At 44.5% G+C, this 17,632-nt stretch overlaps 1 protein-coding gene across 4 annotated transcripts in view; it reads right to left on the reverse strand.

The window, feature by feature from the left end:
- Nucleotides 1-17,632, reverse strand: part of SYT7 (synaptotagmin 7) — a 271,828-nt gene that overhangs the window by 22,599 nt on the left and 231,597 nt on the right. The gene's annotated exons all lie outside the window — the stretch shown is intronic.

A 17,632-nucleotide genomic window follows, 5' to 3' on the forward strand; every position in this document is an offset into this window, starting at 1 on the left:
CGTTAAAAATGTTAAAACTGAACAAGTGGAAACCTGAAAATATGATGGTGAACCAAACAGTCCTAGCCCTGACATGTTCTCCTGTTGTCATTTCATGCAAACAAATGTGGTCAAGGCTTCAGAAAATATGTAGGCACAGTCAGTAAATCCAGGGAGAGCAGCCACAATTGCATGGTGGTGGTGGTTGCTGGATGATCTCCAACCCAGCCCCCTGTGGGAGTTAGGCAGTGCAATGTTTGGTACATGAACAGAATTCCCATTTGTCCCAAGAGCCCAACGCCAAGCTCAAAACTGGAGCTTAGCTGGATAGGAATCTTGGAGAAGGAGATGAAATCCATATAGACCACAGTCCTTCTCTGTCTCTTATCTGACCAAGCCAAGCCAAGCCACATGGTTCCCCTTTACAGATCTTCCTGGTGTGGCATGGGACCGGCCCATGTGAAAATAGCTCATGCCACAAATGGTAACAAATGAACTGGGCCTATGTTCAAGTGAAATCAGTAAGACTTATTTTAAAGTTAATGTGCTTAAGATTGTAGCCTTGGTAGCATTTCAACCTGGAATAGCTGCTGTCAGTCACTACTTATATCAGAGATAGGCTGCAGGTGATATCCTGGCTATTTCTCATGTAGGCAGACTTCCCTGCCATAGCTACATCTTGTGACAAGGAGGGCTAAAACAGAAGGTCTCTGGATGCCAGCAGTAGTACATAGCACTAATACAGACTGGCTGTGTCTCTATGCCACCGCTTTGCCTCCTGCTTCCCTCCAAACTCCACAGCATCGCTGCTGCGAAGCGACAACAATAGAGTTACACGGCAGCTGCAACAGCTGAGAGAGGGGTGAGAAAGCTACTCCTTATTCAACATGATATCAAGGAATGGTGGAGGGCAACACATGATTCCCCCTTCTCCTCACTGCCCCCTTTCATGGAGTAGTTTAATTGGAGAAATGAGAGGTGGTGGGGCTCAAGCCCCTCTAACTCCCAAGTCCCACTATCTCCTCTCAGATTGAAGCTCAGACCCATGACATGCAGGGGTTGCCACTTGCTGGGTGCTCCCCCTTCTCGACATTACTCTGGCAACTCCCCAGCGCTACCCCTAATATTCATGTTATATGATCTCCCACCACCACCCTGAGCTTACATGAGGAAGAGTAACCCTCAGCAAGAGAGAAGGCTATGGTGGGTGAATGTTGCCAAGTCAATTTGCGTCAGAGCAATTGAAAAAGCTGTGGTAAAATGACACTTTGAAAAAGCACAGTTTTTTGGGGGAAAGCCCGACATGGCTGAGAGTTTGGGTCTGTATCATATAAACAATGAAGCACTACTGCTCAGCCATGATGGGGTATAGACAAGCCCCATGTTTGGTTGGCAAAGGACATCACCGTCTTCATTATATCCACCCTCACAACCTTTTGAGATGGGCAACTGTTTTGCAGATGAGGTATTGATTTGCTGAAGATGACCAAAAAGATGACCATTGATGGTGGTTGTGGGAATGGATGGATTTTGAATACAAAGTTCACCCGAATCCAAGCCCAGTCCCGTAATCTAGTTGCTGGGGCACACAGACTCCAAGCTGAGTATCACACTGCCATAGTTTCAGTCTATTAACTCATGACCAACGAAGAGAATACCAGAAGCATGAGCTAGCATTGGCCTCTCTCTCTCTCTCTCTCTCTCTCTCTCTCTCTCTCTCTCTCTCTCTCTCTCTCTCTCTCTCCATTGATATTAGCCACATTAGGAGGCAATATGTATCTGAACAGCAGGATTAAAATAAAATAAAACAATTTTAGCTAACTCTTCCCTTCAACAATGATCCAGCACAGAAGGCCTGGAATCTAAAGGTTTATGATAAGAGATTGGAACCGGAAGGAGGTTTGATTCTGAAATGCTTTTTGTTTGCTGAGTTTAACTAAGGGCACAGTTGAAAGTTACAGCATCAAAGGGAGATTGGAATCCACAGTACATAACGAAACTAAATGTCTGTGTTGACTCTCACAATAAGGTCAACACTTTCCCATTTTAAATCTCATCCCCTTTTGGCAGCTTGCCACGAATCTTTTCATGTCTCTGAAAGACTTTAAGAAACCAATTGTTTCTAAAGGCTCCTGAATGACGATGTGCTATCCATCGGCAAGCAAAAGCATATAAAGCACACCAAGAAAAGGCAGAGAGTAGACCTACAAGGGCAAATTCTTGCATTCATGTTGAAATATTAAATATAATTTGGGGTTGTAGAACAAACATTTCAACCATACGGAAACCACAATTTGGGTCAACAGAAATATTTTTCTATGTATGTCCTGACTTTCCTCCAAGTAACGGAACATGGTACACCTTCATTTTTTTCCTCACAACAGCCCTGTTAGGTAGGTACGGCCGAGTGTGATTGGTGCAAGGTCACCCAGGGAGCTTCTTGAGGATTTGAACTTGGATCTCTCCAGCCCTAGTTTAACAATCGAACCACACTGGCTTTCAGTATATCTAACATATAACGTTGGCCAACGTTGTTATCTTTTCGGCGCCAGGTCAAGACTTTTCTCTTCTCTCAGGCATTTTAACAGCATTTAACAACGTTAAGTTTGTTTTTAATGGACCCCAGAATTGTTGTTTTTAAATGGATACTGTTGTTTTTATACTGTTTTTATGTTTTTTAAATTTTTGTATACTTTTAATGTTTACTATTTTTAATTGTTGTAAACCGCTGTGGGGCGGTATATAAATGTAATAAATAAAATAAATAAATAAATAAATAAATAAATATAAACCATACGGTAGGTTCTCTTGAAACCTTGAAGACTGTAGTGACTGAGGACCAAACCAGATGTGATGAGGCCATCATTCACGTGTCCACACTCTTTTCAAAGAAAGCAGGCTTGGGTCTTACTATGGCAGTACAAGGAGCGCAGGGCAGAGTTCTGCACATTGACCCTAACAGCATAATTTGAAAGCCTGGTCCAACTTCGCCTCACTAGGGCTAGATCTACACTACTGCTTTGTAGCAGTATTGAAGTGCACTGATAACTGTCCACATTCCCTATACTGCTTTCATACTGTTATTTCCTCAGCTTCCCATTTCTAATATGCGAGTGATAATAATACTGACCTACCTAATAGGGTTGTTGTCAAAAATATTGAGATAATATATGTAAAATGCCACACAGGCAAAGTATTAAATAGCTATATGGTAAAATGTTTAAGGAAACTGTATAAATGTGCTGTTTTAGTTCAGTATTTTTAAATGGTGCTGTAGACTGGGACTAGGGGTGGGTGGGGGGCAGGGCCAGCTCAAGAAATTTGGAGCATGAGGTGGAGGACAAGATGGAGCCCTTTGATTTCATGTACAGAAGACAACTGGACTGGCAGTTGAATATTACTTCAACACTGGCAACCAGGCACCCTCCTCCACTGCACTGGAAGGTAGAAGGCCAACGTAGGGGGTACAGGGCAAGCCACATGGCACAAACAGCTCTGCCCCCCAACCTCTTGTCCCGCTTCCTGCCTCTCAGCATCTGGTGCCTGAGGCAGCTGCCACTTACTCTGTCTAATGGTAGGGCCAGTTCTGAGTAGCAGGAATAAGACGTACAGCTTCTTCCATCAGAGGTGTCAGTGATTTCAAAACCTGCTTCTGACTTGATGCTCTTGTGACAGATAGCCTCTTCCTCGTGATATAGTGACCTTTTAAAGCAATATGTATGAGGAAATTTCTCTAATGTAATGCTGGAGAAAGGTCTTCATAGTGCTCGTAATGATACAAGATCTATAATCATAGGCCAGAACAATAAATAATAAAACCCTTTCTAAGAGATGAAAACAATACATCAAACGGTGTATGCTTACAATTTTTTTAAATCCCAGATTTTGCAGCAGTCCAGAACTTTTAACATTAGTATTGTGGCTTTCACAGGCCCAGTGTAATTACTTTTAGTACATGATAGTTCCTGCAAGTTGAATATTAAGCGGATTTTGGCACAGTGAAACAGGTGATGAGAATTCAAAAACATGTGTTCAAATTATGCCCAGACTTGGGTTGAGTACCCAGGGCATGGCAAATCATAATTCTGGCAGATGTCAAAGAGGGTTTCATGAGAATGGCTCAGCTTGCCAAAACTCAACTCTGAACAGTCAATGCATGGTGACTTTATTCCATTAAGGAACAGCCATTGGCCCATAAACAGCAAAACCGGGAAGTCGCTGAAGTGCTGTCACTATGGCAATACAGCTGCAGGAGAAGATGAGATGGATGAGACACAGTTGGTGCCACCCTGACCTCTCATTAGCTGCCCACACCCTTTGTGCTAACTGGGTTAAATACCCAGAGCCTATTCTGAGCCTTTTGCCCATGGCTGAGGTAGGGAATAGATGGATCTATTTCTGTCTATTTCTGTCTGTTTCTATTTCCGTCTATTTCTGGTCTGTGTCAATTGCACATGTCATAAGTCTGTTCCATCCCATTTTCTGGAAGCAGATTTTAAAAACTGCACCAAAAAATAAAATAAAATCACATTTAAGTTGTATGTAGTTTCCTCTAAAAGACACACTTTCATCCACTAAAATATGCATCTTTGTAAGCATTTTCTGAGCTGAGAACTGAATTGCAAAATTCGGAGTGTTCAATCTGAAGGATAACTGTATTGTGATCCAATTAACCCGAGAAGCTCAAATTAGGCCGATCCACTTAAAAACGAAGACCAAACAAAGTTCTCCAGCAGCCTTAGGCTGAGGGTGGCTTTCACCCCTTTTTTCTTTAATACCAAACAGTCCTTTCTGTGTTTGCTACAGATCCCTGGAATTGTTCAGGAGGAGTAAGGCTGCTGCCTTGTCAGTTAGGCTTTTTGAAATGCTGAAGAATTGAGATGCGAGAAGAAGAGATGAGCAACTAGACACCATCTTGGATGGTGTTGCTGGAACACTGCAGTTGCGAACAGAGCCTTCGAGGAGCTGGAGTGCAACAAAAGCAGGTGTGGAGGGTCGGCCCAAGGAGCCCCCCTGAGGGTAGAAATGTGATTCATCAGACGTGCCCTGCAATCTGCAGCATCCTGTTGGGTTGAGCACATCAAAGAGGAAGCAACAGCTCCCCTCCACTTCCCTGGTAGGAAGAAAAAGTGAACTATAACTAAGGAATTCCCTTCCCCCAAATGTTAGTCACTAGAATCCTTTTCCAGAAGAGCTTTCCACTCTGGTGGGGTGCTGGAGTATACCAAGCCCTGACTACTGAAAGCCTTCCTCTCCCTTCCTAACATTCTCCATATACTGTCCATCTATTTACAATGCTTTCCTCACGAACAGGAAGGGCCAGTTTTCTTTTTCTTTTAAGAAAACTTAGATGTCAACTTCTGTGACAAGACGTGTTTTTATACCGCGAACCTACAAAGATGCAGAATAGAAATTGTCCTGAGCCTAGAACTATAGATAGGCCTTGTTCTAATGTAACTTGTTTTCTTATCCGCATGTCTATAGCTGTACGTATTGATTGCATGGAGCATCCTTGAGTATTTACATCACAATGTCCCTGGGCTGCTGAGACTTGTGACAAGAGCATTATAATGGAACTGGGTGCTCCTTCTTAGGTGCCCCAGGGATGCCTTCAATTATGGAGGATTCTGATGTATTGTTAGGGATTTGAAGAAACTTCATATCAAACATCAATGGCAACACCTCAAGAGTAAGGAAACCGGAGGAGTTAAGTCAAAAGCTGCAAGCTTTGGATGATGAAAAAAACATTGGGGTCTGTGGACACCTGTTAGATCACTACCAACTCATAAAACCATTGTCAGTGAAACTGGATACAGAACATATGGTGCCAAAAGAAGCCAATGGATTGGGTCCAAATTATATGTTACAGAGATACGATAACTTTTAGTTAAAACACACACACACACACACACACACACACACACACACACACAATGCAACACTACTGTACTAGCATTTTCCAGCTTATATTCTGCTTCATTAGCTACCACTTATTGTGTGTGTATGTGTATGTGTGTATGGTGGGTGGCTAGGATAGATAAACATTAAGATGATTCTGCAATGTCAAATGCTTTTTCCAAAACACATTACTGGGGAGATGTGCATCCACAGCACCCAAAACACATTTTCCAATAACATGTACTGTGGAGAGGGAGAAAAGCTAAGGGGCAGGTTGGTTATCTGGAGCTATGCATGGTCTGAAGTAGATGAAATACATCTGTCACAAAGATGCAGAACATCTGGTCCATGAACTGAATCCAGCTTGCAGAGGTTCTGCATCCAGAGGTTCTGCACCCACGGAGCCTCCAGGAGAGAGGGCTTGGCCTCCGGGTCCTGCCCCCTGGAGAAATTCCAACTGTTATCTCCTATCTGAGGGCCTGGTGGTGGTGGGCTGGTTCATTCACACTCCCCTACCCTAAAACATCCTTGATCTATAGCCTGTAGTTACAGGCCCTGCTAGGCTCACACCTTTCACACTTTCCATGAGCAGAAGTCCTTTTAACCTGTTAACATGGTCTCAGCTAGAGATTAAATGGGGCAACCCTTTGCTATACTGGGAAAACCCTCAGACTTGGAACTTTTCTCCTTTTGCTTTTTGCTGGTGCTCCCGTTCTTCCATGCGCTTTACCCTGCCAGGTTTCTAGGCTCCTCAAGTGATTCCTTTTGTCCTCTCACCAAAGAGCATCTCAGAGTGGGATGTCAGGAAGCTGAACTCTTTACACATCCTTCCCAGTCTAGACAAATAAATAATACTACTTGGATTTCTTGCCCATGGCTTTGGCGCTATCCAGGCAGCTGTCAGAAAGGATCAGCTTTCCCTTCCATCACTGGAATCTCCTCAAGTGGCTTCTGGCTCCAATCCACATGCTTGCTTCAGCAGGGTTGGGAGGGCCAATTAGATCAATCCTTCCTGACAGCATGCCTGTCACATGACCAAAGCCATCTCCTCAAGAGCCAATATGGCGACACAGAGTGCCTCTCACCTCGGGTCACAGTTCTTGGGGGCCTGGAAGCTTTTTGACTGCTGTGGATGAGAATGCATGGGGCCCAGCAGAGGAATGGGGCTAAAAGCATCTCATTTGGGGGGATGCTGGGAGTTGTAGTCTAACACATCTGAAGGGCACCAGGTTGGGGAAAGCTAACTTAGGCATTGGAAGATGTTAAACCAAAGGCTTGATAATCAAGGAGGAAATTATGTTTCTTGCCAGTCCATCCAAACCCCGCAAATGGATTCATGGATCACAAAGACTAAAGAATCTTGGACCTGTTTTCGTACTGGTCATCCAGATGCACAAGCTTCATCTGAAGGTGCTTTCATCTCAATTCATGCATGAGGTTGGGCACAAAGCACCTTGTTCCTTTGAACACCTGGTCAACTCATTTCCAAACCTAACCCCCCTTTTTAAGATGTTGAACATTTTTAATGTCCATTTGTGGGGCAGAGGGAAAGAGTGTGCAAAATCCTCTCGTTTTAGAGAGGAATTATGCCAGTGGAACTACTTTTATGGCAGGGGTGGTGATGGTGGTGCTAGGGAAATAGCAGTAGCAATTCTTGTTCCATTAATTAAGGACAGATTTAGGGGCAGGCAACTGAGGTGACTGCTTCAGTTACTGGGCTTGTGTGTGTGTGTGTGTTGCCTGGCATGGGCTAGCTGTTCAACTACCCACTTGGCAGCTGGAATAAATTGTACAAACAATTCATATGGTATGAATAAAGACAGATTTACAGATCCTAGCGTGCAAATGTATCATCTTATGTGACAAGGGTAAATCAGGCATGCAACTTGTGCATCCAAGTCTTGAAATGGGCCACAAATGAAATAGAAGCATTCAAAAGTTGAATGTATTTTGGGAGAGGAGGAGGTCACGAAAGATTCGTTGCCTGGGGCAGTGTTTCTTGTTGGGCCTGCCTGCCATGAAATCTGACTTCAATAAGGTTATCAGGTCTTGACCTAGAGGCCCTGAATGCTCCAAGGTAAGAAAAGCAAAATGCAGCATAGAATCACAGAATCATAGAGTTGGAAGGGGCCTATAAGGCCATTGAGTCCAACCCCCTGCTCAATGCAGGAATCCACCTTAAAGCATACCTGAGAAATGGCTGTCCAGCTGCCTCTTGAATGCCTTTAGACTAGAGTGGGAGAGCCCATGACCTCCCTAGGTAATTGGTTCCATTGTCATACTGCTCTAACAGTCAGGAAGTTTTTCCTGATGTCCAGATGGAATCTGGCTTTCTGTAACTTGAGCCCTGCATTCTGGGATGATCGAGAAGAGATCCTGGCCCTCCTCTGGGTGACAACCTTTCAAATACTTGAAGAGTGCTGTCATGTCTCCCCTCAGTCTTCTCTTCTCCAGGCTAAACATGCCCAGTTCTTTCAGTCTCTCCTCATATGGCTTTGTTTCCAGACCCCTGATCATCCTTGTTGTCAGTATCCCCTCTAGCTTGTCTGCATCCTTCTTGAAGTGTGGTGCCCAGAACTGGACACAATACTCAAGATGAGGCCTAACCAGTGCTGAATAAAGGGGAATCAGTACCTCACAGGATTTGGAAGCTATACTTCTATTAATGTGGTCCAAAATAGCATTTGCTTTTTTTGCAGCCACACCACACTGTTGGCTCATACCTACAACAATTCCAAGATCCTTCTTGCTTGTAGTATTGCTTGTAACTGTGCATTTGGTTTCTTTTTCCTAAGTGTAGAATTTAGCATTTATCCCTATTAAATTTCATTCTGTTGTTTTCAGCCTCCCACCCCAGTGGTTGCATGATGTCTACCTGCCCCTTTGTATTTGCTGCTGTGGGGTGAAACCAGAATGTTGCTTATTTTAACTGGCAGGAGAGAGACAGAGAAGGGTGGTTGTATGGGTCATTTTAAGGCTCAGAGTGAGAGGCCCCACTTTGAAGCATTCTGCCTTGCCGGCCTAGAATAGTTGTAAATGGATCTCAGAAAATATTTTTCAAACCACCCAGTCATATGTTTATCACTTTCCTTAAAGCTTACTTCCCACTGTTAAACAAATGAATAAATTTGTATGCATTGGAAGGAATTACCTTATGCCAATGAGCAATGCCTAACAATTACACTATGAGCAATTTGGAAGGTGCATTGTTCTATCTCAGCTTCAAGTGAACAGAGCACAGGCTCTCCTAAAACACCTGGGCCTAATCTACACCTGGAGGCCTTCCGGGAATGGGGAGGGATGATCATGGGTTTTTGTGCTACCAGGATTGTCCCTCAGGGGCCACACACCAGCAAATTTTCCCAGACGTAAAGGAGGGCCATATTTTTTTTACAAGTGGAGACATTTGTGTAACAGTGTGGGTGTGATCCTGTGTGAAGGTAATTTTTAAAGAAAACAATCACACACCAATAAACTTGGTGCTGGAAGGTGCCGAGAGCCATCGCAAATATAGAGAAAATGCTCTCCCCCTCACCCCCAATGCCGCACAGCTCCTTGCCCGTTTCCTGAACCCTGGAGAAAAAAAAACGGGACAAAAGCAGTCCCAGATATCCCAGGAGGACTGAGTGGTCATCCCCAGTTCACCCCGGGATCAGCTGGGCATCATTTGGAACCGCAGAGACAACCCTGAGTCCACCCCGGCATAAATGGCAGGTGTAGATTAGGCCCTGGTCTGGGCACCTGGGGGCATGTCATTGGCTCATTTGGCAGGTATCATGTGAAATGAGATCATCATGTCCTGCTAAAAAGCCTTTAGGGCCTGCTATGCGGAGCGAAGAACTTTGCACAATCTATTTAGGTGGCCCAGTGACACCCTGCCTCCCTCATAGCCTCATTATATCCAAAACATTTGAGACTTCCAAGAGCAACAAGCGTGCTTTGCCCCAGCTGCTTTGCAAGTTACAAAATTCTTGCACAGAAACAAAACGATTTCTGCGATCTAAAATAAAGTAGGGAAACAGGCAGCATTGATTGGTTTAAATCAAGATTGAAATTGCTTCTCTGAAGGACTCAATTTTAATTATTTAAATCACAGTTTAAATCTCTAGTAAGGAAGATTCTATTTAATCATCATTTTTAATAGAAGTATATTATTGTTTAATATAATCTTAATATATATTCAGAGATGTAAGTTTCATTAGAAGTTAGGTATACCCTACGCAATTATTCTGAATTGCTTTCAGATTAATTTTCATCAAAAAATGTGATGATAATTTGGTCATTTTAGTACTAAATCAGAATGAACTTGTTCATGAGATGAATCCGCTCCTACTGTTCAATTAATCATGCAATTTTTGTCATGATGTACCAGAATCACCACCACCAAACAGGCATTTAAATTGTACTAATAAGATTGTTTATGCTTCTGGTTAGTTTTCTTCTTCAACAAACAATATTAACAAACACACACACATACACACAGAGATTTTTGAATGGTTAAGTATTTCAGTTTTTAGATAAATGTAAAGTTCTTAAAAAAATTAAATTTAGGCAGTTTCAACTACAGAAGGTACAGAAACAAAACATTCCCAAATGGGGTCTCTTTTACAGCATGCTGCTGCCAGGTGTTTCACCTCTGCAGTGGAGGATACATGCAGCAAAAGCTCCCTCAGAACTCAGGACTGCATGAATAGAATCATAGAATAGTAGAGTTGGAAGGGGCCTACAAGGCCATCGAGTCCAACCTCTTGCTCAATGCAGGAATCCACCTTAAAGCACCCCTGACAGATGGCTGTCCAGCTGCCTCTTGAAGGCTTCTAGTGTGGGAGAGACCACAACCTCCCTAGATAACTGGTTCCATTGTCGTACTCCTCTAACATGAATATGTTCTCTTCACTTTTGGTTTCATTTTCTATTCCCCTCCCCTACCCCTTTCATTTATCTCCAGACTGCTACTCCAGATCTACTCCATCTCCCCAAAATCTCTATTTATTGACCTTCTCTATCTTTGCACTTAGAGAGACGCAAAGCCGAGAGAGAGAGAGAGAGAAAGAGAAAGGGAGCGAGAAAGAGCGAGCGAGAGAGCATCCACTTCTGTACACTACCTGCAGTGCAGAGTAGGAGGGGATCTACACGTCGTACTGAAGGCGCTTGTGTGCGCCTCCAGTGCACCCCCAAAACGATTGCGTAGATCCTGCCCAGAAGAGACGGAGGAAGAGGCAGAGGAGGCGGCGGCTGGGGAATCTGGCTGCGTCCTTGCCGCCACCGCCACTGCCCACCTCCCCACCGGCCTCCTGCTGCTGGCGAAAGAGCCACCCGGGTTGCTCCGAAGGAGGGCGCGCACACACATACACGCGCTCCGAGGGGTGGTGTGGTGTCGCTCTCCCTGCCGCCGGTGGAGCTCTCTCCGCGCCTGTCGTGCCGCTGCCTGCTGCTGAGGAACAGACCTTGGAGGCCCAGAACCTGGCGCTGGCCGTTCAGGAGTAAGTGGCAGCGTGTGAGGCGGCAGCGCCCTGCTCTCCCCCACGCAGTGCGAAGGAAATAACTTCGTTGTGCGCAGGCTCCTCGCCTCCTCCCTCTCCTCTTCTCCGTTCTCCTCCTGCCTTTCTGCTGCCCTCGATACTCTCGGCTAGGGCTGGTTCCAGCGTGTGTGTGTGTAAACTTGCCCTCAGCGGGGGTGCCATCCTTTTCCTCCCTGTCTCAAATCCGCAAGTCTGGGGCAGGATCTACACAATCGTTTTGGGGGCGCACGCAAGCGCCTTCAGTACGACGTGTAGATCCCCTCTAGGACTGATCAGGTTATCTCCCATCTCCATAAAGTGCTGTTAGCATATTCATAGAATATAATTAGAAGTTGTATGTTAGTATTCATGATGATATCTTTGACCTAGGCTCTTCCTCCCACAACCACTAATTCTTTTAAGAAAATTCCAAAATCTGATTTTAAAAAAAATCCATTAAAAATATTTGATTTTTATCAGCCTTGGAAACAGGTGATGATGGGATAACATGAGTGAAGAATATGAAAAGCATTCAGAGCCTAGGCTGTCCACTAAGGCATTGCCAAAAAAGAGGACATGCATCACGCAAAAAGAGGGCTAAGAGGACACAGATTTGCATACAATTTGCAGATGCAGAGCACCTTACAATGCAATCCTATATGTGTCCAGCCAGAAGCGAGCCCCACTGACTTCAATGGGACATTTTCCTTGGTAAGTGTACAGTATATAGCATTGCATCACCACCCCTCCATAAGCACCTACCCCAAATGCTGCTGACTATATCTGCAGAGCCAGTGATGCTAAATATGAATCTGTGTTTCATTGGTGTTCCTTCCCATGGGGCTAGCAGCAGCTTTGGAGAGGGCTTTAGATGGGGGAAATGGTGTGCCGGGAAAGGTCACACGCTCCCCACAACACTGATGTGCCAAACAAATTTGGAACCTCTGCAGTTCTTTTAACGTAAAATCAAAAACATTGACCCTATTCAGATGACATGCTAAACCATGGTGGTTAAGCATTTTGAGCTAAACGTTATAGCTTAGTGTATAGTCTGAACCATGACTTAGTGTTGTCGTGTGGACCATTCCTAACCATGGTGGCTACATAACCACGGTTTAAACACGCTCACTATTCATTTGCTGCCAAAGGGTCAGCGGCCTAACCATGGCTTAGTGTGTTGTCTGAACAGGCCAATAGTTTTAAGATGAAACTGTTGTTGTTCTGAAAAGTAAAGTAGGATGGGGATTTTATTTAATGCATCAACTTCAGAAGCCAGTGCAGGACAGACTATTTCAGAGTAAGGGTATTACAGAATTTACAGTGGGGTGAAGAACCTCTTTTAGCCCAAGGATCAAATTCAATTTCAAAGAAGCACTCATTGTATCAATAGGTAGAACTAAGTGAGACACACAGGAAGTTAGATGGAAGAGGAAGTCAGGGACACAGACTTTGATTGAAGGAATACTCGCCCAATCAGGAGGTGACACAGCAGTCAGTGACTCAGCACTCTCAGGAGTCAGTCAGGGCTGGAGAGAAGTTAGAAGCTAAGTTTGTTTGAGGCAATAAAAGTTTTATTTTTATATAATACTGCATTCCTCATTTGCAACAAACCTATCTTTGAAACACTTATGGGCCACATTCCAGTGGTGGGTGGGCCCCAAATACAAAGAAATAAAATATGCCAGCATAATTTAGCTAATAGCTCTTACTGCCAGTAACTAAGCTTTAGGAGAGACATTTCGGCCTTTTAGAACGGGGAAGAAGCTGCAGAAAACCTGGGAAACCACCAAATGATCAAGGGGTGGAGGGAGGAAGACGGGAAGAGGGCACAGCCATTTGGGGAACCCTGGAGGGTCCAGGAGAGCCAGATTTTGCCCTTGGGCCTGCGGTTCCCCACCCCTGATATACAGTGAGCAGAGCAGACCTTTAGCAATGTGCTGCTGTGGACGGGTAGAGATAGCAGTTGAGGAAGTAATTGAGAACTGCCGTGTGATCAAGAAGCGTTGTGAGGAAGTGATCAGAAAGTGATTATTGCTGGGAAAGAGGTTTTCCAAGTCTATAGGAGCGTCCTGATTTTTAATCTTCAAGGCAATGGAATTGTGAGGGAGGGTGCCAGAGAAAAGGAGGAGGAAGAGGTGGTGGGACCAGTGCCACCTCCTCCTCCTCTTCCTCCCTTCTCCAAGATGTTCCCCTACCTGGTCCCCTCCAGATGCATTGCAGTACAACTCCTGGGCCACTTCTCTCCTGTTTGTTTGTTTATTATATATGGATTTATTCAATGTATTATTTAGTGTTTGCCATCTGTTAGTGAAGGATCCAATGTATGGCTCCTCTGCGTCACTGGAACACAAAGGAAACAGAGCAGCAAAACAAGAACATGGATAGTTTCCTGTCTTCCTGCTGCTTTTCACCACTTGTGCTGTGTTGCTGAGCTGGACAACACCTCCTTCTCTCTCTCTCTCTCTCTCTCTCTCTCTCTCTCTCTGATAGGCTCAAAGAGCAAATGGATTGTGTCGTGTGTTGTTTCAGCTTTGACCCCCTGGCCCTGTGCTGGACCGAAGTAATTGCATTCTGCCCCACTCCCCACTGTTTGTCCCTGACAGTAGAGCCAGGGTCAGGGCCGTCCACAAGGACTTGAGTAACATGATGCTTGAGGATGCAGAGGGCAAGGAGACAAGAGTGATGAACAGCATTCTACAGAGCACACAGACCTTTCACCCAGGCTATTTAAAACACGAAGGGTCAAAGCTTTTGAAAGCAGGAGAAATGCATCGGGGAGCACCGCTGAACAGTAGAGGATACCACAAAATAACAACCTGCGCATTTTTGATGGCAATGAAAGTTAATCTAGTTCTACAAGCTTACTCAAACCAATGCTCTGCCTGTTTGAAGACAGTTTGGAAACTACAGTTGTTTTAAAATACCGCCTTGCACTTATTAACTGGCGGTAGTCACAAGGTCCCTACTACTCCTCTATCAATTTTTACTGGCTGCCTATTTATTTATGTACCCAACGGAAGGTGCTGGCATTGTCCTTCAAAGCCCCAAATGACTTGGGGCTAGGGTACTTCAAAGAGCACCTATGTGACGATGTTCAGTTAATTTTATTCCACAGACGAAAAGGCTGTGATTGGCCCCTTTCCCTGTCAAAGATAAGGCTAGCATCCACTGGGAACAGGGCATTTTTGGTTGTGGCTCCCCATCTGCATAATGCTCTTCTAGATTTCATAATACAGGTAATGTTTCATTACGCCTCTGGGGAGAGCATTTCCACCTTTTAAAACTGCTTTGCTTATGCATATATAACAAATACTGTTTCAGGTTTTTATTTTATTATTTTGATGGTGCATATTCAGTTACTTTAGAAATAATGAAGCTTTATGACCGTAAACCATCTTGTGGACCTTGGTATGGAGATGTTGGGGACAAGACAGGCGCTCTCCCATTTGGGGATAGCCAGGCTTGGCATCAAGGGTATATTTTTTCTTGGGTGATAAGTTTTCCATTATCTCTCACATCTGTTCGTACATTGCTTTGTGTGGGCAGCATACCCTAAGAAATGGTTTTAAAACACTTGAAATGAATAAATACATATGGATAGATAGATGACCATGTATAACAACCTGCCTGCCTGCATCTTAAAGTTATAAGTAGGGAGGATCAGCTCACCGGGCCCCTTCTTTTTGCTCCTCCCTCTCACATAAAGTGCATCGTGCTTCAAGCTCTGCTATTCCCAGTTCTACCACAAGAGGGAAGCACATGATAGCAAAGAGGGGGACAAATTGGCCAACTTTGATGGAAGTGATGGCTATTTTTTTTCAGCCTGCATAAACTACTGGAGATCTTGGGGGACGATAAGGCTCATGACCCTGTAATTCTGACAAAAGCCAATGCTAGGTCAGGGAAGAGCAGCAAACATGCAAGGATACCTGACTTTGCCCCAGAGACCCTGTGTCATCTAGTACTCTTGCGGATTTGTCTGTTTCTTATAGTTCACACATATATGTATATCACTTGATCATGAAATACAGGCTGATTGGCAGCTGTGTGTGTGAACTGGCTCCATTAAAAAGTATTGCACAGGAGGTGACATAAATGTCCTGTCCACTTTGTTTAATCTGTGGCGAATAATTCAGAAACACAAGTCACCATCTGATCAAATGATGACCATGCATGTGTGAATCAGACCTTGGGTAGAACCAGAAAATGGCATAAAAATGGCAGATGCCCTCCCAGCATCTCTGGAAACACCACCAACACCTATCAGTCAGGGACCATGTGACAGTTATGCCTACATGGCGCCCACACACGGAGCTTCCAACTTACTCATGATGACAAATGCAAGTGCCCAGCACACAACTCTATCTTCTGTTGGGGTGTCTGGGCTGTTCTGCCAGTGTATCTGCTGTGCTGGTGGTGCATTTTTCATTCCAGCAGTGTATCAGGGCTTCTGTCAATTCTTATGGCCCCTCACCCAGTGTAACTCAAATATAGGACTGATCTGTTAGTTGTCTTTTTTTTCTTAACTAAAAAGCAGGGATAAACAGGGCACCCCTTATGTAAGCATGGAAAGACCCCAAATTAGAAGCTATTTCTAGCTCCCAATTGTAGCTAGAGCTCTGCCTACAAAACCAACCAAAATGATCTTTTAAACATACATTGGCTAATATATTAAAATCTTCATACAGATACATTACTTCGTCTAAACTAAATGCAGGATGCAAGAAAGACACATATGAACTAAACTGAATTGATCAAGAGAAATGTTCACAAATTCAAATTTGATAGGACCCTCTGCCAGGTTCCTTGCCTCACAGTCTCCCTCATCTTCCAAATATTGCTATATCTATGCCTGTGACTTAATGAATTCAGCAGCCAGTTCTGTGCCTGCCGTGGAACAAGCCATTGAGAAGGGGGTGGAGACCAGGAGGCCACTGTGGAGATGCGGAAGGATCAGAGTCAACACCAGCCTTCCCCAACCAGGTGCCCTCTGGAGGGTGTGGAAGGCTGGTTTATACATAGAGAAACACTTTCAAGGCAAGAAGAGCATCTTGGAAATTCGCTCAGGAGACCACATTTATATCCGGCCTTTCATCCACACAGTTCAGGCTGGTGTACGTTCTGTCCACTGAATTAATACCGTTTTATCCCCACAACAATTCAGTGAAGTAGGTTAGGATGAAAGATAGTGACTTTGCCCAAGGAGGCCACTCAGTGGGCTTCATGCCTGACTGGGATTTGAACCCAATTGATCTTTCCCTTTCATTTATGAATCTTCAACCCTGAGTCTTCTACTCATGGCAGCTTAGAAGTCGTATCCCCTACAATAATGTTTGGGGGAATGGCTAAAGCACAGCTGCTGTGGTGACTCAATAACATGTGAAATGACCCCTTCCTAATACTTGTCTCCAAACTCCAGTTCAGCTGGTCTCCCTTCCCTCTGTACAGTTCTCAGTCTGAGCACAGGGTCAACTCAAGCCCCTCTGGAGTGGCCCAGAGCGGATATTACTTTGACTCCTGAGGTCAAAGGTGGAAAGCTATGGAGAGGTAATAGTGTGGCAACTGCAATGATTCCTTGGTAACCTGAAGGGGTAAAGCATATGCCATTATGAAGCAGCTCACCATGGATCATTGCCACTTATGTTAGGCAAATATCTATAAATGAAAAACAAGCAGGAAGATAACAGGCTTCACCTTTGATTTTGATTGCCTGAAATCAATAATAGAATACACCTTAATAGGTCTGAAATATAGTAGTTTGTTTACAGAAGATTTCAGCATGGATTTGGTATGCAGCAAGCAGTGCTCACAACAGGCTTTTATCCTCCATGAAAACATAGCTGCTTGTATGCTGTATAACCTTGGATGCATTGTTTCCTTCTCCCCACTCCTGACTCTCAGCAATTCAATAACGACATAGTGGAGAGTTCAAGAGAGGAATGTGTGCCTCCCTCCCCCCCCCCCCCGTTCTTTTTTGTGAGCTGGGCATACATCAGACCCTGGTCAGCTCTCTCAGCTGCTGGTGATGCAAAGCCCGGGGAGGCCTAAGGCCTAGGAAATTAAAGTATCCGCTCTACAGCCCTGAATCAAAAGAGGGTGGCAGGTGCTGGCGTGGTTGAGCTACAAAGCTGGGAGATCCCGCTCATAGATATGACTGCATTTCATCAGTGTTCCTCCCTATGGGGCTAGCAGCAGCTTTGGAGAGGGCTTTAAGTGGGGGAAATGGTGTGCCGGGAAAGGTCACACACTCCCCA

Source organism: Elgaria multicarinata, chromosome 2, assembly GCF_023053635.1.
Source record: "Elgaria multicarinata webbii isolate HBS135686 ecotype San Diego chromosome 2, rElgMul1.1.pri, whole genome shotgun sequence".
Lineage (NCBI taxonomy): Eukaryota > Metazoa > Chordata > Lepidosauria > Squamata > Anguidae > Elgaria > Elgaria multicarinata.